The sequence below is a fragment of the Podarcis liolepis genome, assembly GCF_965112155.1.
Source record: "Podarcis liolepis genome assembly, chromosome: 11".
NCBI classification, from domain to species: Eukaryota; Metazoa; Chordata; class Lepidosauria; order Squamata; family Lacertidae; genus Podarcis; species Podarcis liolepis.
Window position 1 is genome coordinate 30,194,304 of NC_139565.1, and position 26,157 is coordinate 30,220,460.

General features: G+C 40.4%; 1 long non-coding RNA gene across 2 annotated transcripts in view; it reads right to left on the reverse strand.

Annotated features, from left to right (window-relative positions):
* Window positions 1–253: 253 nt before the first annotated feature.
* The window catches only part of LOC310688738, a 474,996-nt gene continuing 449,092 nt past the window's right edge, over window positions 254–26,157 (reverse strand). Inside the window, exons 13-14 of one of the 2 annotated variants that reach the window (XR_014517114.1) lie at window positions 933–1,025; window positions 254–475 (exon numbers count right to left, since the gene is read on the reverse strand). This is a non-coding gene — a long non-coding RNA (uncharacterized lncRNA). The remainder of the gene's footprint in view (window positions 476–932; window positions 1,026–26,157) is intronic. The other variant, XR_014517115.1, reaches the window with a different exon arrangement.

Below are 26,157 nucleotides of genomic sequence, written 5' to 3' on the forward strand. Positions count from 1 at the left end.
CCTGGAATACTGAAAATTTGTGATATGTCTGAACAGCCGATTGATACATAAAGGCAATACAGTGGATGCTCAGGTTGCAAACGTGATCCGTGTGGGATGCGAGGGGGTTGGGCTTTTCAGCTGGTAATCAGTTTTTAAGGATTAGTTGCCGACAAGTAAATAATAAAGAAGAATTTGAAATACATCTTAAATTGTAAATATATATATTACAGACTCACAGTTGCTAAAGAACTGTTTTGTCGAGTTACTTTTATTTATTTATATAATATGGTGTATGTGTTTGTGCTGACTGAGGACAGCCTTTTCTCCAAAAACATCCTTGCTCAAAGATAAATTCATACAGTCCCTATGCATCCCTAGAGCTGCTCTGTGCTTCATAACAAGACTCTATAATACATTTAGAAGCTGAGTTTGTAGCCATTTTGGGGTATGCTTCGAGGTTCATCGGAAGTCATACTGTCATGATCAGCAGGGGCTAAAAAACATTAATAAAAGCCAGGAGGCAGAAAATGATAAGCTTTATGCTAGTAATTAGGAATAGAGGAGAATTTCATTCAGACCACAGAATTTTAAAGTTAACCGACCTCATTCATAGTGCCCAGACTTATTGTATTTTTCCATGTATAAGTCAACCTTTTTTCTGAAAAATTTTTGGGTGATAAATTGAGGGTCGTCTTATACACAGGTTAATATGCTAAGTAAGCGAGGGCTGGTGCTGTGGCGGTAGCAGGGAAAAGGCAGATCCAGGAACTACAGGTGTTACAGGGTTAATGTTGAAGGACAGTGCCAATAGGAAGGGTTAGGTTAAAACAAGCATAATTCTAACACCCCCCATCCCCCCAAAATTGACTGAAGGTTTGAACACAAATAACTTGAAGATTTGTGGAATCCATTCTAAAAAACTCAGCTAACCATTGAAGCCTTTTGTTTACCTTGAAATTCCTCAGTTTTGCCTGAGAAAGAGGAGGTTCACCTCCGGTTCTCACTTTTGGCGAACCAGCTCACCTCAAAAAAATGGTCAAATCCTGAAAATGTCATAAAACAAAACTTTATAAGAAGGAGAATAAACCTGCAACAAACCGAGTTTTGGAATCTGAATATATAATCTCTCTCTCACACACAAATAACTCCTTTTACCCTGTTGCAGCAATTACATGTATCATTGAATTTCCTACCTAGGTTGTTTTTATATATAACATTTATTTAGATTTTGAGTATTCTACTGTCAGCACTGCACTTTAGGAAGCTGTTTTATGACATTCATGATCTATCATAAAAGCTGGCAGTGGTCAGCAATTTTCTTATTTTACTCTTGCTTTGCACGATGTAATATTATGCTCTGCTTTTAAGAAGATAGGTTAAAGTTTAATGCAAAATAGAAGAGAGTAGGAGCTACGTCAGAGATGAGACACAAGCATCTTTGCTATAAAAGATGGCTTGCTCATAGCAGAGGTCAAGACATCTCTGGACCATTACAGTGGTGACGGTCACTCTTTGCTAAAGTATAAAATGTATTATTATGAATAACGGATAACAGTGAATTAGCTGATGTGCAATTGAATTGGCTAAGCTATAAACAGGCAGCTGAATTTTCCAAGGAAATTTGCTGCTCAGGATCAAAAATATAATTTCAGCAGCACCTAACTCTTTTTTACGATATCTGAAAAATTATTGGAATTATATTTCTCTTAAATATTCACATGCTAATTTATGAATTTATACTTTAAAGACTGCAATCCTATAATGATTTACTGGGAATAAAGCTCTCTTAGTGACAGGAGAGGGAGTGAGATGGGACCATAGGTCTTGTCTATCTGCTGTTCTGAAAAACCAGTTCCACCGGGCTCCCCCCATGACTGTCATCTATAGCAGCTCGGCTGAAAGACCAGCAACTGTTGGCTTTTTCTCTTCTTTCCATCATGGCTAGTCAGTACAAGAACTCTTGTAATTGTATGTGGGAACTAGTGCCTGGTTTTCCTTTCTTCCTTCTCCCTCCCAACTCCTTTTCCTTTGGCATGTTTGTCTTTTAGATTGTAAGCCCGTGGGCAGGGATTGCCTTACCACTGATATTTTTCTGCTGCCGTGGAAGCCTTTTCTGACTGAAGAGGAAAGGGAGATGCTTTAATAAATAAAACCAGTGCTTTTTTTCCTTAAAAAACGTTTAGGGGTACTCTCATTTTGACCCAAGAAAATCACAATTTTATAGTTCAAATCGGGAACAATAAATACAGTAAATGGACAAAAGTACAAAGATTCACAAAATGTTTAGGCGTATGCGTACCCAGGCGTACCCCCAGAAAAAAACACACTGATTTAAAGACAATGGCACTTAACTTCTGAGCAGTCATGTATAGGATTGCACTATTAATGGCATACTCATCACTTTCTATTATTTGTAATTACTCCCTCTGTATGCTTGTTACTATTTCAGAAATTACTGCTCCTGAAGTCTCAACATTTCCATTTTCAGAATGTTGCAGTTTAGTTTCTTACATTACTGGGTAAAGTTTCCTAACATCTATTCCTGTTGTGCACTTTAGAAATGAAATAAAATATATCTACATAATTCTATCTCAACAATAAATGGGAATTCCTATAAAAACCGTCCACTAAGCTATTTTACACAAATGAAACCATTTTAGAGCAATTACATTTTCCTACTCATTAAACGAAGGAAGAAAGACAACATAAAAGTATTCCCGCTCTCGTTTTTTGGGTGAAAGAATGAGGTGGGGGCGGGAAATCTCATTGATGGTTCATTTCAGTTTAGATTACTGACAGGGCAAAGGTTTGAACTTAACTTCAAAATATTTGTCAAGCCTGACGCTCTCTCTGTGTAATGAGCACAGAAGTATGATCCGGTAAGAGGGTGTTATCCGAGAAGCAGTTCCACACCAAGAATCAGTAATTAAGACTTGAAAAGTATTATGTGAGGTTTATTTCATTTATTAACTTAGGTTGCGTGATGTGGGAAAAGATTTTTCAGTTCTTTTTAGAGCTTTAATGAGCACAGTTCAAGAGATTACTACCACCTCCTCAATTTAACCAACTTCTCAACCACTGCTCCAAAGGAATCACATGAGTACTTGACCTCTGTAAGATTTTAAGAAGAAAAACAAACTTCATAAAACTTAATCACATTAGTTAAATCTGGAAGGATGTTTTAATGCTCCTCCTAAGCCACCAAGTTCTATTACCTGAAACCCATCAACATAATCCTTCCTTAGGAAGAAAGGAATAAATCAAATTGAAAAGATTTGTAATTGAATTATCCGCAGTCTCGGGGCAATTAGAACCATTTTTATTGGACACCTAGCTATAACCTTGACTGTTTCTAATTAGTTCATCAAGTCAGATAATAAGAAAATGTAGGGGCACTTTTGCAGTGTTATAAATTAAAGGGAGTTCATATTGTTGATACTGTGTGTACCACAGAAGTAATGGTTGAGATGTGCACATACAGAAAAGACAGATATAACAAAACAGTATGCAAAAATATAGAAGGAACCGATGTCAGGAGAGGAGTTCCAACATGCCAGTTGTAAGAACATAGGTACCGTAAGTTTACTACATAGGCCAGAGACTGATATTACACTTAGGAATGGGTACCAGGGATGGGTACAGCCATGGACAGGTCTGTAACACGAGGGTCACGGTTTCATACAATGAAAGGGCAGGGTAGTGGAGAGGTTGGGGCAGTGAGAGCTGGCTGCTCTTGATGATATCGAGGATAATGATGTCTTAACTAGGCCTGCATTGGAGTGTAAAGGCGTATTTTTGTATTAAAATAATTGTTTATTATGACTTGGGTCCAAAGTTTCCTTCAGTGAGTGGGAAAACACTACCACGCATACAAAGTAGCACCCTGATTTCTCCCAGTCTCTCCTTGTCACTGCAAACTACTCTGCCATATCCCATGCCGTTATAAAGGCTCTCCTAACTCTGTGGGTTAAACCACAGAGCCTAGGACTTGCCGATCAGAAGGTTGGCGGTTCGAATCCCTGCGACGGGGTGAGCTCCTGTTCCTCGGTCCCTGCTCCTGCCAACCTAGCAGTTTGAAAGCACGTCAAAGTGCAAGTAGATAAATAGGTACCGCTCCGGCGGGAAGGTAAACGGCGTTTCCGTGCACTGCTCTGGTTCGCCAGAAGCGGCTTAGTCATGCTGGCCACATGACCTGGAAGCTGTACGCCGGCTCCCTCGGCCAATAAAGCGAGATGAGCGCCGCAACCCCAGAGTTGTCCGCGACTGGACCTAATGGTCAGGGGTCCCTTTACCTTTAACTCTTAGGCTTTGGCAGAGGGGCTGCAGTGAGGGGGCAGGATAGCACAATTGCATGAGTGCTGTTTGCTCACACCTTTTTTATCCATGACCTTGCTGTTGCAGTAAAGAAATTTTATTTATTTAGTCCTATGTAATGCTGAGGGGTTCAGTTAGATATAAATTCTGGGCTGATTTAATGAGGTCTACTCAGAAGTAAGTCTATTGAGTTTAATCAGGCTTACTCCTAGGTATGCATGCATATGATTATAGTCTAAGAATATTTTGTTGCTATCATTTAAGGGTGGTATTTGTTAACCAGAGCTCTGTGGTATAGGGCATTATTGTGTATTCTAAATAAATCATAAAATGTATCTCTAACGCCCCATTGTGTATTCTCACATACCGCTTACAGACACACAACAGAATTTCTGTACTCAGAGTCTCATTTTAGCAATGTGCAGAAACTCTAGACAGTATACGCAGGAAAGTAGTGTATATGTGTAATATAATGTTGAACAGAAAATGCACTGGGGATTTTGGCACGTGGAATAAAACTATCAAGTTCTTGGGGATGAGGCATTACAATGTCACGATCCTGTAAATTCCAGCTTCTTCATTACACAGACATGTGTAATATCATTTCCTTTCTAGAAATCAGCTGCTCACATTACAGTTTGATGAGTGCCTTACAGAACATAAAGGTATTGTAGGCACTTTTAAAAACATTAATAATAGAACTCCCATCTGTTACTGATGCATGAAAGTCCAAGCTCTGTTGTGCACTGTTACAAGAAAACAGCTAGAGGAAAAACAGATACAGAGGCAAGTGACTTAACTAAGGAACATTAATGTCAACTTTATTTTTCTCTACTAACGAGGTAGTGTGGTATTTTATTATTATTTTTAGTATTAGTTTTTATTTTATTTTTATAAAAAAAACCTACTGGAGAAGGGCTTTTACATGGAGACACTGGGGGGGGGCACAAAAAATAATACTATTCTTATGCAACAGTGTAAAAAGGAATCAGGCTTTTGAAGGAAATGACTCTGTCTCCTATCAAAGTTAATCATTCCCTTCTAAGTTGCTATCCCTTTAAAATGTCACTGCTTTCTTCATGAAGAGTTAAATATATTACTGGGCTTCATAACACTTCACTTATATATGAAAAACCCAGCAATTTAGAAATAAGCTGACTACAATGGATAATATTCAGCTAAGTTTTACTCATAGTTGACATACTGAAATTAATTAATCATGTTCATTAATTTCAGTTGGGTTACACAGAGTAAAACTTAGCTGAATACCACTCAGTATTATTAACATGATGTAAGGCTGTTGAGAGAGAGAGAGAGAGAGAGAGAGAGAGAGAGAGAGAGAGAGAAAGAAACAGGAGGATAAAAAAAATGATTTGTCCATAGACTTTTACGCAGAAATACATGCACAAAACAATCTCATGGTGTGAAGTAAAACTTCCTTGTCAGTTTTCCTTTCAGCATTGTCTTCCCACTCAGCTGCTTTTAAATGTTTCTTAAGTTTAAGTGCTTCAAACTCTAATTTAGGGATTTGCCACAGAATCCAAAACAAGCAGGAAAACTAATGCATGCACACAAACACTAACTCAAGCACTTATTAAACCATAGCCTCGGAATACGAATGTAAAATGCTACACTTTCAAAACTGAAAATGTGTGTGTGTGTGTATGTATGGATGTCTGTACTAACAACTTAATTAAACTTTTGGGTATGCTTTGAAACATAGATGAGGATTGTATAGTGCAGGTATGTACACGTATTTTTAAAAATGAATGTTAAATTAATAGGAAGCTCACAAAGTCTCTCAATAACTACAAACCACCAGAATCAATGTTGCCCATCCAGCCTTCTGTCAGGACCCCTTGTGTGTATTCATGTTGATACACAGGCTTCTCCTCAAAGAACAGCCCTAGTGGGAAGCCCATTGGCTTCAATGGGGTTCCTGCTGGCACAAATGCTTTGAGAACTGTGCTGGCGGTCCTTAATTACATGATCACATGCTACTTTTTCCAGCACTTATGCAAATTGGGCCCTGAATGTCTTGGGTCTGATGCACAGAAAAACAATGAACACATCATTATTTGGCACCTCTGGTTTAAGTAATAACCTATCGTGCTTTACACAGGAACACTCTCACAGAGACAGAGAGAAAATCCGTTTTTCTATGGCACTGCAATTTCCTATGAATAAGGCCAGCTCTTCCCAGAATTGATTGCCTCTCCAGCGCCCTTCTTATGTTTTAAAGTCAGGACTGAAAATGCTGCAGCCTGATTCCTGGAGCCTGTGAAGGAAAGAATTAAAACCTGCATTTTTTATGGAGGCACACTTATAGAATCTATATATCTATCTGCGATATAGATGAAATCTAGAGCGCTGAAGACATTTCCTTTGATTATTTTCTTTTCATCCTTACATTTTTTTTGAAACACAGAGTTTTTTAAATTAAGCACATTCACATTTATTTACATGGTTCAACCTATGTGGATGACAAAGACACCTACAGATCAAATTATTTGGAGTCATACTGGCACATTCATTTGCAGTATCTGAATTAGCTGGCCATTTACACTGAACATGACCAATATATATATCTAGTAGCACAGCATCACCTGGGCTCTATAAGGTCAGTATGGATTGGAAAGTTGCAGTACAGATCACTTTATCCTTGTGGAGTGGATTAGCTATTGGTTGTATGGTTTTATTACTTCCACTGTTGCATGATGTACTGCAACATCTCACATTGGTGCATCATCAGCTGCACCACAGAAGGTAGAGAAGGCATTTCATTATATGCCAAATCAACATATTTGCTCTAGGACCATGAACGAGAGATCAAGACTGCCCTCCCTCCATTTGGTCCTGGTATCTTCTCTTTTACAATGGGGTTTCCTTTTGCTCCCTTCCTGGCAAGGTAGTACACAGGCGAAGGCTCATCAATCATACATCCGGTACTGCTTTTTAAAAGAAGGCAGAATTGGTCAATGTATGTGAATCAAAAGCTGAAGCTGGTCACATCCACACCATACATTTCAAACACATTTCAAGCAATGACTCCCCCCCAATAATATGGAAATTGCAGTTTTAAGAGTGCTGGAATTTATACTTTATGAGGGTAGACTACAGTTCCTATGAGTCTTTGAAGGTAACCATATTTTGTTGGGTGTGTTCTGCGGGCAATGCAGGTGTTATTGAACTCCACCTTCCATAACTCCTGCCTGGGGCTGTTGGGAGCTGGAGTCAAATGACATCTGGAGGGCCTGTTGTAGAAGGAAGGAGCATTGCACATGATCTGCATCCAGACAGTCCCTAGTCCAAACTTTGAAAAGGGTCAGGTAGCAGCAGGTGATGTAAGAGATGTCTGCCAGAGAGCATGGATGCTGATGCCAGCAGGACAAAGATTTCTGGACTTCATGCGCAAATAGTTTGACCTGGTTTAAGGCAGCTTACTACATTCCTGAAAGTGGAAATGTAGCCTGCATGGGAGCCAAAAGTAAGAGAATGGCTGGGTACAGAAAGCCCTGAAATATGTAGAGCATCAGTGAGTGAGTTGAGTGGGCACATCTCATGCATTCCCATTTGCCCCTTCACACATACAAGCTGAATGCCTGAAGAGGGCTTTATTAGACTTCACCTAATCAATATTTCATTTCACTGTGGAAATACATCATTTATCATCTACAAATTGTGGAAGTAGAGTAGCAGCAACATTATGAATCAACCCTTAATTTTGAATACCAAATATTTGGCATCTGTTGTGGCTCTGGTCTCCTCCACCACATTTTTTCACTTCACTGGAGCTTTGGAATTCTAATTGGAAATTAAAAAGTTCTTCTTCTAATTAGAATATAAGAGCTTGTGGTAATTTTAGCATTGAAACATTGTATCATATAACCGAATTTCTGATATTTGTTCATCTAGTCATTCGTGTAAACAAAATGCACAATAAAAACCAACATATCTGAAATTTTCATTAGCGACATGGGCTTAAATCCAAAGGAGCATTTGAGGAACTGTGTTGGAACTGATTTGATTTTAATTCCCCCCCAAAGGAGTTCCCAAAGCCATGTCATAAACTGTTTTTGAAAGTGGCAGAAATTTCAAGAGCAATTTCCCAGGTGACCTGGGGGCATGCAGTTGGGAAACATGAGACATAAACACCCTTGGGCATCCAAAACTAGTTGCGTGAATCTTTGGATCCTGTCCATTGCAGCATTCTCCCCACCTGCCTCAGTCTCTGTTCCATATTGTATTGCTGTCCTTTCCTTATTCTGCAAACTATATTAAAGGTCTCAAAAGCAAGCTTATTGCAGGATTTCTTATGGAGAGAGGGATGCTCACATAAATCTATATATCCAGAAGAAATGAGTATACGATAAAGAGTCAATACACACCATAATCTTGAATAACCTATTACAGTGATATCGGATGGTTGCAGATAATAATGTCTTAGATTGCATGTTACCCAGTGGTATATCTCAAATGATAGCAAATTCCATGGCTCCTCTATTCCCAGAAATAACAGGAAGCAAACATACCAAGCACAAAGCTATAATGCTTTATGATCAGTTCCAGTTTTGTGACACTAAAAGCTAGAAGAGTGTAAAGTCAAACATGATGTGAAATGCTTTGGATTGCTGTTATGAAAAGCAGAATTGAAATGGCCAATAGAAATGTCACCCCATTGTATTCTGCTCTATTAAGAATTAACTATTGCAATACAGTGTGTGTGTGTATCTATATCTATATCTATATCTATATCTATATCTATATCTATATCTATATCTATATCTATATCTGATCTATATCACTTTCACACACACTCCAAAGTAATCAACTCCATCAATTACTATTCAAAAGCAATGCCAGATACTCTTGGAAAAGGAGTAGTTGGTAAAGAAACAAACACATTCTTTTTTTAACACTCTGATTTTTCTTCTTCTTCATTTTAGGAGTTCCTTATATTACAGTATTTTCCTTTCATAACAGGAGCCTTGCATTTAAATGATGTATTAAGTATGTCACAAGCAGTTCCTTTTCTTTGGTAGGAGGAGTTAGCAGTTCCAACATTCAATTGACCTGTTTCCAAATAATCTACAGGAAAAAATAAAGATTAAGTCCTCTAACAAGAGCAGTTTTCACAGTCTAGCATACAAAGAGAAGGATTCAGTAAAAAGATGAGAGGGCAAGCCGCATTGTGCTGGCTCACTTAAATCTTATTTCCAATTCACTAAATGTGTTATTTGACTTGGCAAGTGAGCTGGTATGTGTATTAGATCAGCAGGGAGCCTAATCAAGGAGGTGCCAAGTTTGCTGCAGCCCCTCTGCACAGCATTAGCCTCAACTAGTGACCTTAAGCAAAGTGGGTGGTTGAACCCAAAAGAGAATAGCATTAACTTTTACTTGAAGTTCAGCCTGATTTGAAGTCTCCTTTTGTGTGTTATTCAAAAAAAGAAAGGGAAAAAAAGAAAGAAAGAAAGAAAGAAAATGCAAAAAGCATTCAACAGAACTGAATCTAGTCTGCTCAGCACCATCTTCACATGCAAGGCTTTATAGAAGCTTGCCTCCATTAATGCTGACACATGCAAAAGAAATGAAAAGCATTAACTCAGCTAAAGCACTTGATTCTGCAGCTGCAGAACAATTCACTTTGTAACCCAATAACTTGGAGGGTGGTTCCCCCCCATCCCGATAAAATGTGAATTTGCTAATTGCCAACAAGAAGTGATTTTCAAATATTAATAGCACTGTGGACAAGAAAATAACTAATAATAACACTGTTTATGCCATATGGCAGGGTAGATTTTTGTTCAGAAAAATTAGAACACATTTGATCAATGATTTTTCTTTTTTTAACATGCTAAGGCTGCAATCCTAAGCAATCTTATTAGAAAATAACCACCATTGAACCCAGAGAGACTTAGTTCTGAGTGAACATACACCCAATTGCATTAAAAATCAAGTTAGAATGCGAAGTTTCACTTTTTATTATGCAGCCAAGTTTTATGAATGTTCAATACTTTATTTTAAATCGGAAAACATCACACCCCTAAAAAAGGTTCGTATTGTGACAGATGTTTCCATATTTGCGATTCAGACATAAAATATTGTTACAAAGGTTGTGCGCCACCTGCAATCGCTGCTGAGTGGGAGCAAGATTCTAGGGGATTCCAGGCACTTACTCTGGGTCATGCTTCCATTGGGAATCAACCAAGATGTGGTGAAGACTGTGGTGTCTTTTAAAATCATGGTTTATTTTACACATATTTACACCTAGAGACTTCAATGGAAGGAGTGCTGAACATTATGCCCCATTGCTCCTTTCGTAGCTTCAGCAAGCTTGGGTCGCAAGCAACAGCCAGAAATGGCCCCGTGTCCCTTGGCCTACTTCCTCCTCCTCTTCCCAGCAGTCTTTGCAGAAAAACAACTCCTCCCCTTCCGCTTCTACCATCTTTCTGTAACCTCCATTTCCAAAGCCTCCTGCAAAAGGCAGTTTTTTCTGTGGTAACATCACAGCCCCTGTAATCTTGGCAGCCTCCCCCTTTCTTGTCTGATGCTTAATGTCTCACCTTTTGCTGGGGTAGCGATTCTGCTTTCACTTTGTTCTTGCATGGCACCTCTCCAAGCCCAGCTGCTGAGGAAGCTGGCTTGACTTCAAACCCCACATTTACTAATAAACCAACAGCACCACTGTTTTTAGGGCTGCTTCTTGCGATACATTTATACATGGCTATACCTATTTCTGCTTCTGCGAGCATCCTCTAACTGCTAGAGAGAGGCACTTCTGCCTTATCCAAACCCTCCACAGTCTGACAGATTTGTGGTTTGCATTGTAGCCCTAAAAACGAATTCAAAGGTAAAATGAACTGGGTTTCTTGTAAGCCAGAACTGAAGGGAGAAACAGGGTAGCTAAGTTTCTTTGTTCCTGCAAATGGATAACCTCTTCCCCTGACAACTGAGTAGGCAGTGGAATGAGGTTGCATCCTGCTCTCCTAAATGGTTGAAAAAGAAAGGTTAACTCAAGCTGAAACAACTCAGCAGACTGATGGTACATTTGTTTTAACAAGACTCTACTAATGATTTTATTTTCTACAGCTGACAGAAATTTGGTTCCACAAATGCTCCTCAGAATTTTGTTGTGTGAATGCTGATGTTGAATATTCATAGGAAACAGAATTTGAAGTCACAATGTTTCCTGCTCTGAACAAATTTCTGTCGTTCACTGAGCTGGTTTGAATTTACAGCTGTCCCGTGAAACTGATTAGGAAATTGCTGCATTTTATCATTGAAAAAGGTGTAGTGCTGCGCACGTCAACAGGTTCAAATTGATTTGTTGAAAATGGAAAATATAGAGTCAAAACCATTCACTGAGGTTTTGACTCTAGTTATAACGGATTGAAATGGAATAGGATTTGAGGGTTGACTTACAAAACCCCAGGAAAACAAAAGTGCGCAATCAAAACTATAACCCGTCCTGACCTCGTGTTGCATTACTGGACACCACCAGCATGCCAGGGAAGCAACTGCAAAAGAGAACGATATAAAGAGGGTAAAGTCTGGAGTGAAAAGTCACACCAAACATGCTGAAAGGCTGGTAGGCACCTCAACCTTTATTCTCTAATTGGGAGGAGAAGAGCTTTTACTGCAGACTCAGTCTACAATGTAGGCCGGCAGCCCAACTGGGCAATGCCCTTGATTTACGCAGTGCACAGCTGTTCTATTCTAAACTCTTTAAATAGGCCTACTTTCAAACTGGGATATATTTTTAAACAGTAAAAAGGTATTTTACTAATTTTTTAAAAAATAAAACTTTGACTGCAAGAAATACTTGAAGTTGGTAATCATTTGCAGACTTCCTTCCCCTTCCTCGCTACAGGGATTGAGGGCAGATGCACAGCTGGTTATCAGTACAACCCTTATTATGAACACCAATTATTAGTTTAAAAGATCTGCTATTACTATTTAGTTACAATCCTCCTCATATGACATTGAAGGGGGGGAGTCCAACGCCCTCCTTTCTATATAAATGTACATGTTTTTACATTTCCCCCCCAGAGTCTTCAAATGAGAGGAAACTGTGTGAGTTGAGCCATTTTATCTCTCATTTAGGGGTTGAGATTTCATAAAATACCTTCATTTATGTGATCTTCCTGGCAGGAAGTTGGCTTTGGAATATATATATATATATATATATGGGGAAGAGCAGCAGAGGATATTAAGTGTTAAGTGCACCCAAAAACCTCACATGCAACTAGTGCTATGAAACAGGTAAATATGAATAACTCCATCACTGAAGGAAACACTCCAGTGTCCACTAAGAAGGACCTTCTCCAAGTCTGAGGGGTCCTAAGAAAACATACTGTACGATGTGATGGGCCCCTTCCTCCATTTCAATTTCCAATAATACTCTAAAGCTATGTCGAGCTATTGTAACAAACTTAGATGCTTACTTCCCATGGACACCACTACATAAACCCAAAGGTAGGAATTCACACTTGCAGTTGCCCAAGGCTGCCGGGTGCTAATGCCAGGTTTGTCCACTAAAGTTACTATCTTTTCCTTTTGTTGTCTTGGTAATATTCTCTGTGCTTTTAATTTCTTACTAAAAAGTCAAAATCGCCAACAGATACACTGTGGGTCATCTAGTCCAACTCCCTGCAATGCAGGAATCTCAATGAAAGCATCCGTGACAGATGGCCATCCAACCTCTGCTTAAAAACCTCTAAGGAAGGAGAGTCCACAACCTCCTGAGGGAGTCTCTTCCACTGAAAACAACTTTTACCATCTGAAAGTTGTTCCTGATATTTAGAATCAGAATCTCTTTTTGTGTAACATCAAACCAAGGGAGACTGTTCCTCTGTTGAACTGCTCTTATTCTCAACTCCTACAACTGTTCCTCATCAGGCTTGGTTTCCATAGACCCTTGATCATCTTGGTCACCCTCCTCTGCACAGCTTGTCAATATCCATCTTAAATTGTGGTGCCCAGAACTGGACACAGTATTCCAGGTGTGGTCTGACCATGGAAGAATAGAATGGCACTATTACTTCTCTTGCTGTACTTCTGTTGATGTAGTCTAGAATAGCATTAGCCTTTTCTTTTTCTTTTGCTCCGGCGTCACACTGTTGATTCATGGTAAGCTTGGGGTCTAGTAAGTCCACTAGATCCATTTCACATATGTTACTGGTAATCTAGGTGTCCCCCATTTGTCCTGATCTCTCACTAAAGAGTGGGTTTTCCCTTGGAAAGAAGTGGGGTGTGGGGGAAACCCCTCAGACACATGCCTAGAAATCGTGGGTCAAGCAGAAAACCATTCAGATCAGTGCTTCCTAGGTACAACACAATCAGAATTGTGGACGAGCCCTTAGTTAATTTCTTTGAAGTGGATGTATTTACTTCTGGGGAGGGGGCATAGGATCATGCTGTTAGAAACATGTGGCATTTCTCTGCATGTTCCCCGCTCCTTGGGTGGGTGGGGAATATGCAAGGTGGCAAAGTCATATAATACATTTTATAGTTCACTACAGTATTTGGTCTGATGCAGAGACCTGCATTAAAACCGTAAAGTGCCCAAGAGCAAGGTTATATCTTGAATGTATTCTGGGTTACTTTAGTTCTATAAAAATGTTATTCTTTAAATAATGAGCATGTTGACCATTTAACTCAACAGTCCCCCCTCATACTTCATCAAAGGCCAATTAGCATAGTTAAGGTCATCCCAAAGGAAACTATTAAAACATAAATGTTTTTCATGTCTTCTAGTCTGGTATTTTTCTTACAGCAGTATATATCTCTTCAAAATTTCCTAATTAACAGTGATGTATTCCTCCTTCAGTCCTACAATTTGGGCATTTGCATATGATACATTTTTATATGAGATCCATTATTAAAACAATAACAGTGCTTTAAAGCTGCAAGAGTGCCTAGGACGTAGGTAAAAAGGAACCTGATAGTTGGTTCCCTGAAAGAACAATAGAAACTTACTCACTAAGGGTACTGTGCAATTCCCCATCACATCCTCCCCTCCTATGAAAATGGGTCGATTTTTATATTTTTTATATTTTTGCATTTTCTGACCTTTAGCATGAGAGGCTGAGCTCAAGGAAAGATTTATGTACCGTATTTTTCGCTCTATAGGACGGACCCAACCATAGGACGCACCTTTTTTTAGAGGGGGAGAACAAGAAAAAAAAATCTCCCCCTCTCTGCTCAGCGCCCCTTCAGCAAAGCGGTAGGAGAAACAGAGCGCCTTCCATTTCTCCTCCCGCTTCGCTGAAGGGGTGCTGCGCAGCTCTCCCTCTCCCACATTGCTTTCGCCTTCAGTGAAGGCAACCCGAAGACTCCGGAGCACAGCGGGAACTTCAGGCGGCTACCTTGGAAGCCTGGAGAGCGAGAGCTTGTGGGGCTGGCGGTGGGGGAGGCTCGGCTTTCCCCCACTGCCAGGCCCAAAGCGCAGGTCGGGGAGCAGCGGAAAGGCTGCGCGCAACCTTTGCACTGCTCCCCGAGCTTTTGGGGCTGGCGGGGGAAGCCCGGGTCCCCCCCCCAGCCCCAGGGACCACACATTCGCTCCATAAGACGCACAGACATTTCCCCCTAAGAGGGAAAAAGTGCATCTTATGGAGCAAAAAATACGGTACTTAACTGCATGCAAAATCATCACACGGAGGATCATAGAATCAAGGAATTGCATAATTGGAAGGGACCACAGGGGTCATATAGTCCAACCCCCTGCAATGCAGGAATCTTTGCCCAATGTGGGGCTTGAACCCACAAACCTGAGATTTTGCGTCTCATGATCTACCAGCTGAGCCATCCCTGGACCCAGGGAGTCGATGCTAGGCATGCAGTTCTGCTCCTCTTGAAATAAATAGGACAACCGAGGCCACAATTCCAAACAGGTTTAAATGTTCTCAAGCTGATTGATTTCGGTGAGCTTATGTGCATTCAATACGTGCTGAGTTGAAGGTCCTAATTTATTATTTATTCATTTCCTCCCGTTTAGGAAACTTGGAAACCATTGCTTAAATAAAAACATCTTTAGATTCAAACTACAATATTAAGATTTTCCCAGTTGCTTTACCACAATGTTTCTTTCCTGTTCCCACTGTGCTATATAACTGTGCTCCTGGTCTTTTAAATCAGCCATTAAAAATATTAAAATCCATTCACTGCCTGCACTGATGTCTTTGTGTGCCCGTCACAAACACCTCAAGGAATGGATTTGCCAAGTGAGTTAGCTAGAAGGAGCTGCTTGCTCCAGGTGACTGGCTAACAGAAGGGGTGGCTTAAATTAAAACGGACCTAGGGGTGTGCACGTTTCAAAAATCTGGGTGAAACAGATGTTTAAAAATGATATTCGGTAAACAATAAATGCTCTCTTTATGAATTCACATCACAGAGTATTTTTGAGTAAGTTCAAAAGAGGTTAGACTCTATGGATCTATTTCCAGAGGTTGGGGCACCAGCTCATTAAGGATAATAGAGCAGGCTTCCTAACTGCAAAAGGCACTGACTCAAATTTGTAATGATTTCACTTTCAAATTTCTTTTATCTCAGTTGCTGCTTCTTCAACAAATACAAGTGCTTGAGATATAATAAGCAGCCTAATGAGCATTGCAGCTGATTAGTAAAATACTGTAATACTTCCCCAGGCATGACACTTCCTCCCCAAAATTAAGTAAAACGGTTTTTCTCTTTTGCTCTGCTTTATTGCTAAACTGTGTGACCTCCCTTTAAAGTGCAAACCCAACTTGGCATGAGGACTGTGGGAAAGAGCAGGCTCTCATTAGGATACAACTTCATTTTTAAATAAGCTTTTAACTTCAATTTGCATATTCACCATAGTTTTACTCACGAAGACAAGACAGTGAGTGAGGTGTTTGCCGTTTGTAGCTGCCATTGTGGTGAAGTTGAATAATTTGACATTTTGGATTCAGTGGTCTTAAGAGGGGGTGGTCATTATTGGATATCAACATCTATTACTTGACTTTCTTCGAAATATGGTAAATGAACCCTGCTGCGAGGGGCGGGGGGAGGTTCTGCTCATTCTGGTGAGTGAAGCACGGCCTTCTTCCCCAAAGCCCTGCGCTGATGACACCACTGTTCTTCTCCTGAGCTCTACAAAGCTTCTGCACATCCCTCATTATCGCTACAGGAGGATATTCTCAGGAAGACGCACACTGCGGTGGCAGTCCTACACTAAGGGTGCGCATCGACTCTCTGTGTCCCCCCCCCCATAGTGAGGAGCATCAGGGAAATTCAGGTCATGATCTCATGTTCAGTGGTAGAGCACCTGTTCTGCAGAGTTTGTAGGACCTCAAGAGGTGGAGAGTTTCCGACCAATTTAATATGGACTATTCAAGGGTCCCTGAATACCTGTGATGGTGGTGGATGTTGAGAAATGGTTCTGGCTTGCAGATTTAAGCATTGTAAAGACTCTCGTTCAAGCAGAATTGGGAACTTTACTGGTAGTAAAAGAGAAAGAAAGGTCAAAACCATTATGCATGTGAACTGGCTTTTATTGTCCAAGGCATTATGCTTAGGTATGTTATACTGTGTATTATAGTGAAAAACAGACGAATCCAAAAGGTCACCAGTTTGATCTGTCAGGAAATGGGTTTTCAGCCCAGCCTATTTCAGTCAGGCATTGATTATACAAGCAACACCTATCAAGTAATATTTGTGTGTGTGTGTGTGTGTGTGTGTGTGTGTGAGAGAGAGAGAGAGAGAGAGAGAGAGAGAGAAATCAGAGCCCTAGCAGTGTAAGATCATAGTAACTGCTTTGTGGGATCAGACTTATGCTCCATGTGATCCAATGCTCTTTTTGCCACAAAGTCTAGCCCTGTGCCATGGAAAGCTCGCCTTTGCAAGCCATGATACAATAGCACAAACATCCAGCAATCAGAGGCAGGCTGCCTCAAGCCATAGAGACTCATAACTAACCATAACGTCCAATTTCTAGACATCTTTGTTGCTTGAAAGAAGTGGCTAATTGTAGGGAAGGAATACCTTCCTGGCTTCAGCTGATGGCTACTAAAGGATTAGAAAGGTTCAGAGAAGGACAACGAAAATGATCAAGGGTTGCAATGAGGAAAGGTTACAACATTTGGTGCATTTGGTTAAGAAGGAAGAAGGGGTAATATTTTATGCATGGTGTGGACAAACTAGAATTTGGAGCAATCCAATGCAGCCTAGTGTTGGAAGATTCAAGGCAGACATAGGGAACTTTGTCACACAATGCATAGCTAAAACTTTGGAATTTACTTCCACAAGATGTTGTGACAACTGTCAATTTGGATGGCTTTAAAAGAAGGCTAAATTAATGGTTTGTAAGATTATGAATGGATACTAACCATGACATCTACTTTCTACTTCTTCTGTCAGTAGCAGTACGCCTCTGAACACCAGTTGATGGGAATCACATTTGGGAAGAGTGGTGTTGCTTTCACTTCCTGCTTGATGACTTCCCATGGGCATCTGGTTGGCCACTGTGAGAACAGGATGCTGGATTCAATGTGCTTTTGGACTGATCCAAAGGATAATAATAATAATGATAATAATAATAATAATAATAATTTATTGTTTGTACCCCGCCCATCTGGCTGGGTTTCCCCAGCCACTCTGGGCGGCTTCCAACAAAGATTAAAAATACATTAAAATGTCACATATTAAAAACTTCCCTGAACAGGGCTGCCTTCAGATGTCTTCTAAATGTTAGAAGACATCTGATGGGAGGGCGTTCCACAGAGCGGGTGCCACTACCGAGAAGGCCCTCTGCCTGGTTCCCTGTAGCTTTGCTTCTCGCAATGAGAGAACCGCCAGAAGGCCCTTGGCGCTGGACCTCAGTGTCCGGGCAGAACGATGGGGGTGGAGACGCTCCTTCAGGTATACCAAGGCCATTTAGGGCTTTAAAGGTCAACACTAACACTTTGAATTGTGCTTGGAAACATACTGTGTTTTTATTAGAAGAAAGCAGACAAATGGTAGGATTGGTTTTGTATAGAATTCACACACAAAATTTTCATAAAAGATCCAGTGGGCACAGTCAGGGAAGTTTCTCAAGTAGCTGATAGAGTACATTTTGACCTGAATGAGTTAAAAAAATGCTCTTGGTGTGGTATGCAATGTAAAAAAGTCACTCATTCAGATATTATGGCTTGATGTATGGCGATTATGATTTGAGATGGGGCAGACATGCATTTTCCCACTCCTGAATATGGGGTCAAGGATGTTCAGTAGATACATTTACATCTGGACTCCCCTCACTCTGTATATATGCATTAGGAGGGGAAACGGGTATCAGAAAAAGTCCACAGAAGGAGATTGTAGAGAGGCAATCACCCCTTTTCATAACAGAAGAAGGGGAGCCTGGGCACGTGAAAGCTTCTGGATCACAGCACATATATAAATTCACACAGAGTTCTTTGTACTGATGTACATTATATGAAACATCTGTGGTTCTCAACCAAACATAGTAGCACGCAGTATCTCAAGGGCCTTGTCCTCTAATTCAGCTTTTGGCTCTCTTTCATTTTGAGTTTGAAGACGGATTGCTTTACAAGGTAAAACAGCCTGCAGGGAATAGCAATTTCCTTTTCCTTGTGCAACAAAATAAATGTAACTTTTAAAACTGTTTATCTTTGATCCAAAATCTATTACTTAGCACACTAAATAAACAGCCCTGTAATTTGTCATAGAATTCATTGCTTCCTGTGGCTATTTTTAGTGTTTTTACATTTGCTGGTCAATTGGTAATGAGAGCTGATAGCCATGCCATTTGTTTCTTATTTTTGCAATGATCTCAGAGAGAGAGAGAGACAGAGAGAGGGAGAAACATTTTGAAATATGAGCTGTACTTTAATGTAACGGATAAACTGCTATGCTGCCAGGAATTTACCCAACATCCCCGCTCAGTAATCATGGAAACTCCAGTAATAACCATAACCCACAACCCACACACAATAATGCACAAAACCACATGTCCCCACAGCCTGCATGGCATTCCTGGAGCATGTTAAAGCAATGGCTGAATCATGTTAAGGCATTGTTTTATGAAAATGAACATATTGTAAATTTATGTAACCTTTTAATATCTCCCCCTTTGCTGCTTTGATTTTTATACTTTAGTAAAAACTGTTTGCCTATTGCCAGAGCACATCCTCAGTTGCATTTGCAAACCCTCTCCTTCCCCAATCCTCTGATGGTTAAAGGAATGGAGGAACACCAATGCTCTTTCATCATCATCATTAACAACACATTCATTCACTCATTCATTTAGAAAGATTTATAAATCACTTAAACAAAAATCTCTCTAAACGATGCACATACTATTTTTCTGTTTTTACAATTACATTCCTGGCTACCACAGCATTTGATCTTTCACCCAAAGTCAAGGTAGAGGATGTGAAAGAGGAACTACCGTATTTTTCGCTCTATTGGACACACTGGACCACAGGACACACCTAGTTTTTAGAGGGGGAAATCAAGGAAAAAAATATTATCCCCCCCCCAGCCCCAAAGAGCAAAGAAGCCAAGACAGCGAGCGGGATCCATAGCCGCGCAACCTCTCCAGCCAGGAGCTAAACCTCTCCAGCGCGGCTAAAGAAGAAGACAAGGCAGCGAGCGCGATCCATCCCGCTTGCTGCCTTGGCTTCCTCTTTAGCCTTGTGCAGCAACTTTAGCCTTGCGCAACAGGATGGATCGCGCCCGCTGTCCACCGGGGCTGGACTAGATGACTCCTGGGGTTTCCTTCCAACCCTGCAATTTTATGACCTCGGAAGGTGTTGGGAGTCTCCAGCACTGGAGGCTTTTAAGCAGCTGTTGGGGGACCATCTGCCTGGCGTTCTTTAGCTGTGATTCCTACATTGTGAGGGGCCTGGGCTAGATGACCCTCGGGTGGCTCTCCCAACTCTATACAGTCCTACAGTTCTGCGGCAGGAGATCCACAGCCACTTCACACAATGCCCACTCCCAATTTTCATCGGAGAGACATGTGGCTTCAGTGTCTAGGTAGGTACCCCCCTACCTGCCACTCTTCCCCCACCCCACTTAAGCTGAGGGAATTCCTGCCCAGAGAAGCTCCCAGATGAGGCAAGGGTTAAGATCTACCTCTGGTGGATCGCGTTCGCTGCCCTGGCTTCCTCTTTAGCCTTGCACAGCCTCCTCCCGGCTGGAGAGGTTGCGCAAGGCTTTTCTAGAGGAGGGAGAAGGGACTGACTGGCCATGTCAGTCCCGTCTCCCTCCTGGGGAAAAGCCCGCAAGAGCTGTGGGAAGCTTGTGTGTGTCTCTTGGGGGCTTTTCCTGCCTGCCTCCCCCCTGCATTCGCTCCATAGGACGCACAGACTTTCCCCCTTAGTTTTTAAGACGGAAAAAGTGCGCCCTATGGTGTGAAAAATATGGTACATTCCATCACATCTCTCAATGACTACCAGTCTTACCTTTTTACCTTTAAACAGGTAAACTACCAGTAAAATAGGTAAACATGCCAAAGAATCTGGAGACACAAAGTTGGAGAAGCCATTTCATGAAGCTTCATAAAACTCAGTTTAGATGGGATCTAGATTAAGTGATTGCAGATTATGAAGAAGAAATGAATTTTCCCCTGAACTGGCAAGGGCAACCATATGGGATGGAAACAGGTAACAAAGGGTGTGGCGTAACCTTTTGTGCCATATAATGAGATAAGTGTATGTCAGACACTTCAGTGTGGTTTTTGAAATACTCCACATGCTTTAGGCTCTCTGCTTTTTCTCTTCCTCTTTTTTGGGACACATTATAGATGATGTGAGCCTCTTAGGAGTGTTAGGCTATAGAGGATCACGTCCCCAAGAAAGCAGTTTTGCTAACTAACCATTAGAGCCTTTCTAAGCCCACACAGCTATAATTCTTCATTCTTCCTTGGCACAAATAAGTCTCACTTCAGAAAGTGAAGCAAGACCCTAATAATATCTGGAGTCCCCTGACAATTTTATATGTTCTGTCAGAAGAACTGAATTTATTTGCACTCACCTGTAGAAATGGATACAGCAACCTTTGCTTAGTGAATCCTTGGCATGGGGTTTATTCTTTCAGTTTGTTAGTTTATATCACTGATCTGTGGAGACCTCGCTGGTTTGGTTAACTATAATCCAATGCCTCCCTTCTTTAAAACAGCCTGAACAGCATCAATTAGAGTGACCCCTGGATTTGGGGGTGATGTCCAACATTGAGAATTTTAGTACAAATAAACAATGAAAGAAAATGTTTAACTCATCTTGGTGACTTTTTAATCTTTGATGCATCAATAGTATTTATTTTATTAACTAAATCTGTATACTGCCCTATACCTGCTGATCTCAGGGCAGTTCACATTTTCGAAAAAGAAACATGTTTGTGGGGGACACACATAACAGATGTGTAGAATTAGTCATGGTGTTGAGAAAATAAAAAGATACTGAACTGGCCTCAGATACCAATAAGCTTCTTTGTTTTTGTGTGTGCTGACTTCTGCGGTACTACATAATTTTTTTTAAAAAAAAGTTGGAAAAGTAATTTGTGTTATTGATTAGAATCATATCATAGAATCTTAGAGTTTGTTGACCAAGGGTCATCTAGTTCAACCACCTGCAATGCAGGAATCTCAGCTAAAGCATCCATGACAGACGATCATCCAATGAATTTCTGACCATGGGATCACACACAGTAGCTCCTTAAGCTTTTTGAAACTGTCCTTCTTAAAGTCCAGAGTGCATGTCTGACTACACAGTTTCCCCTTGTGTCTGTATCATGAAACTCAGGAGAACATGATCACTTCCTCCCAAGTTTCTGAGTACAGTGGTACCTCAGGTTACAGATGCTTCAGGTTACAGACTCCTCTAACCCAGAAACAGTACCTCGGGTTAAGAACTTTGCTTCAGGATAAGAGCAGAAATTGCGCAGTGGCAGTGCAGCAGCAGTGGGAGGTCCCATTAGCTAAAGTGGTACTTCAGGTTAAGAACAGTTTCAGGTTAAGAACAGACCTCCAGAAAGAATTAAATTCTTAACTAGAGGTACCACTGTACTTCCACTTCTGTCAATTGGTTTCTCCTGATTGGTGAGGATCAGGTCCAAGATGATTCCCTTGTTGCTTCTTCCATCCTCTGGAAAATGAAATTGTCAGCAAGACAATGGAGGAAATTGTCGGACCTTACATTCTTGGCAGAGTTTGTGTCCCAACAGATATCGAGGAAGTTGAAGTCCTCCATAATTACTATATCTCTCCTTTTGAATGTTTGGTAAGCTGCTCAAGTAAGGCATCATCCAAGTCTTCAGTCTGGCTTGTCGGTCTATAGCAGACACCCACAGTAAGGTCACTGTTGATTCCCTCTCCTACAATTTTTGCCCATATACTCTCAATCTGCTTTCCATGCTCCAGGTCATGGATTTCTTCACAGTGTGCACATCCTTTACATATAATACCAAAATAAAGGTTGATTAAAATAAAGGTTGATCATAAACTCACACACAACACATCTTCAATATGCAACACACAAACTAACATTGCTTCAGAGATAACACAGTATGATTTTTCAATACAAGACCCCCACCTGCGTGTCATGAAAACAGCAAAAGCTGTATAGAAACAGCTCTTGAGATTGTCAGATCTGAAGGACACAGAGAAAAAGCAAATAAGACAAGCCATTCCTTAAGTTTACTCTAGCCACAAAACTCTGTAGGTCAAAGGAATAATTTCACCACTCAGTGCCACTTGGGAAATGTGAAATGTGGGGAAGACTTACTAGTTACTAAAGCCATACATTAAAATAGGTGGAAGGGGAAAAAATGAATAATATATGCATCCATGTGGTAAACTGAACATCTATCAAACCTTGAGTTTGCTAATCACTGTGTTTGTTGAGAAGAACAGCAAGTTGGATTGAACAAAAGCATTCACAATATATAACAAGTGTGTCAGCCTGCCATTCACACATACTCTTTATATTGATAATACAACTTTTATTATATAATACCCTTAAACCAATTATGACTTCAGGTGCTGTCCATAAAAGTAAAACAATAAACTTAATAAACTTAAAATCCATTTAAATCACATATTTGGCTGAGAATTATAAATGTTGAGTAATCAAATAATGAGAAAACCAATAATGAGCATGCATGTGTGAATTGGTGCATAGTTACTTATATCTTGTCAATAATCTTCTCTGATGAGAGTACAACTGACTAGCAAGCACAAGTGTATAGACTCACTGCACTTGATAAGTGTAGCTTGTCACATCCGTGTGAGCAGCAAACAAAAGTACCCAAAAAACTTTTCAAGCAGGCATCTGGGTTTTCCAGCTGTGCCTTCTGCAGAGGGTCATGTGTCCAGATTGTCAGGATTAATTTTGCACCATTTTCCATTCCCCTTGCTGTCTTTGTCATGAAAATGAGAAAGCATAATGAGGAGAACATGAGAGGTATTAATAGTCTGTGCTAACTGATTCCATGTCAAAGATAATGGTCACATATCACAGAATGGTGCATTTAACCAGTCTCAAAACCAACACAGGCACGAGGGCTGAAAATGGCATCATGTAATTTCACTGTCACAACCACTTAAAAAAGATTCAGATGCAGTCCTCCCCTCTGTATATAGCCACTGAGGAAGAAGCAGCAAATATTCCAGTGCAAAGAATTCTCTATTTTGATGAAAATCATTGAATCATAAGCCATGAAATATTTTTCCCATGAAGTATTTCCTTAGAAGATCCAGGTACAGGGGATGTAATTGCACTGACAGATCTTTAGTTTCTCGTGGTATGAGCTTCCTGACGTAAACATATCCAGGTATGGTTAACAAGAGGTTTAGGGATTCAGAGGTTTACTCTTGCCCTGCAATGCTCTTCTAAAATGCTTACCGAGCTGACAGGCCTGGTATGAAGACAGTTGCATAACTCTTTTCTTCTGCCTGCCAGGTTGGAAAAGCAAAACTCTTGCTGATTCATTCATCCACAACACTAGACGCGCCTACTTTTTAAAGTCTTTAAATACTTCTGGAGGCAGTAGAACTGGTGTCTGGATGACTTGGCAATCACTTTGTTTTAATAATTGATGTTTTCAAAATGGATGGATTCTTAACCCCTGTCCTACCCACCGGCCAAAATTTTTTCCTTTAACAATCATCCACCTGCCAGTCTGGAATCCTCATGGGGAATTTAAAATGGAAGGATAAAGTGTGGAAGCAGCTAGCTGTTTGTGTGAACATAAACCTGGCTCTTGTAGTAATTTTATTGCCTTATGTTTCCCCACTCTTGTCTAAAAATTCACTAGCAAGTAGATTTGTGCTGCATTAAGCCTCAGCTAATATCCTGAAAACAAACAAACAAACAAAAACAATTTTCTGAGGCTTTTTTGAGGATTACTTCTGTTCTTCATGGCATACCATGAAGTGATCATGTGCTTCATTGTCATAATACCCTGTGAGATAGATATGTAATATTGCCACTTCTCAGATGGGTAAATGAGGGTGAGAAGAAATAGCTTGCCTTAAAACATACAGAGAGCTATGGCTGAGCAACAAGGATTTAAACCTGGGTCTTCCCAAATTCTAGCATTCTAACCATTCTGACCCACCCAAATCCAATAACTTGGAACTTGTTGCTGTAATGCAACCAGGGACTCAAACCAGGGACCAGGCATCTTACTCTCTACAGTCCACCAGAGCAGCTGACAGGTAGAGGGAGCTGTTGCTCTGCTGCAGTACACAGAGAATAGCAGGAGACGGGCACTGTGGCCAGGTGTTCTAGAATTCCAATACAGTCCTGGCTATTATTTTACTTCCAGAAATTTCAATACCACTGACATTAAGAAATAATATCATAGTGGTGAACAGCACAACCCTCCCCAATATAATTACACTCATGAATAAAATACAAAATGCATCACAAATCATTGGATTATAGATGATAAATAGATAAATAGATAGATAGATATAGATAACTTGTTGCTTCATCTGAGCAACTCATTGCTAAAGTCTGCTATGTACTTGTCTGCAGAGCAACTGGCCATGTGCTGAATTCATTCACACACATCAGAGTAGAAGGCAAAGAACTGTGTGAAGTACATTTGTCTGAGTCCCACCCTTTTCCAGGAGTTAATTCCTGTGGTTTTTTTCCTGGGGGTACACAGGGGTACGCATACCCCTAAATATTTTGTGAATCTTTGTACTTTAGTCCATTTACTTGATTTGTTTTTCCTGATTTTCTTGAGTCAAAATGAGAGTACCCGTAAACATTTTCAAAGAAAAAAATCACTGATTAATTCTACTGTGAAATATGGATAATGGAATATTCCCCCAAGGCACTGCCACAAACTGTGCACTTTCCCCCCATCTGATGAAAGATCCAAGAAAGTCCAGGAGTGCCTAGTATGTCTCACCATTCTGAAACATACATATTCTGGGCATACTTATATGTTGCTCAGCTGTTCTTCATTGTGAAGGACACCGTTTCAGTTCTGTGTTTATTATTTACTTATATGCCACTTATCTGCAAAAATGGCTTTCAAAGCTGTTACATGTTTCCGTCATTGGTTTTATAAGATCTCTTCCCATGGTGACAGCTAATCTTACAGATTAAATAAATCTCACGCAGGATTGACCAGGATAATACCCCCAATAGATATCTCCAAAGAGATAAGAGTAAGATTCCACAGAACCATAACATTGTCAAAGTAGAGATGATGGTCATAAGAATGTGGCCTGTCTAGTTTTCAATTGAACACACTTCTAAAATCCTCAGTGCAAAAAAAAAAAAGCTTCAGTAAAATAAATAAAAATTATTGAAAGGAAGGTTGACGTCTGCAATGTTAGCTCAAAAGCTGTGAATAGTTCCTGGCCTATATGTGATGGAA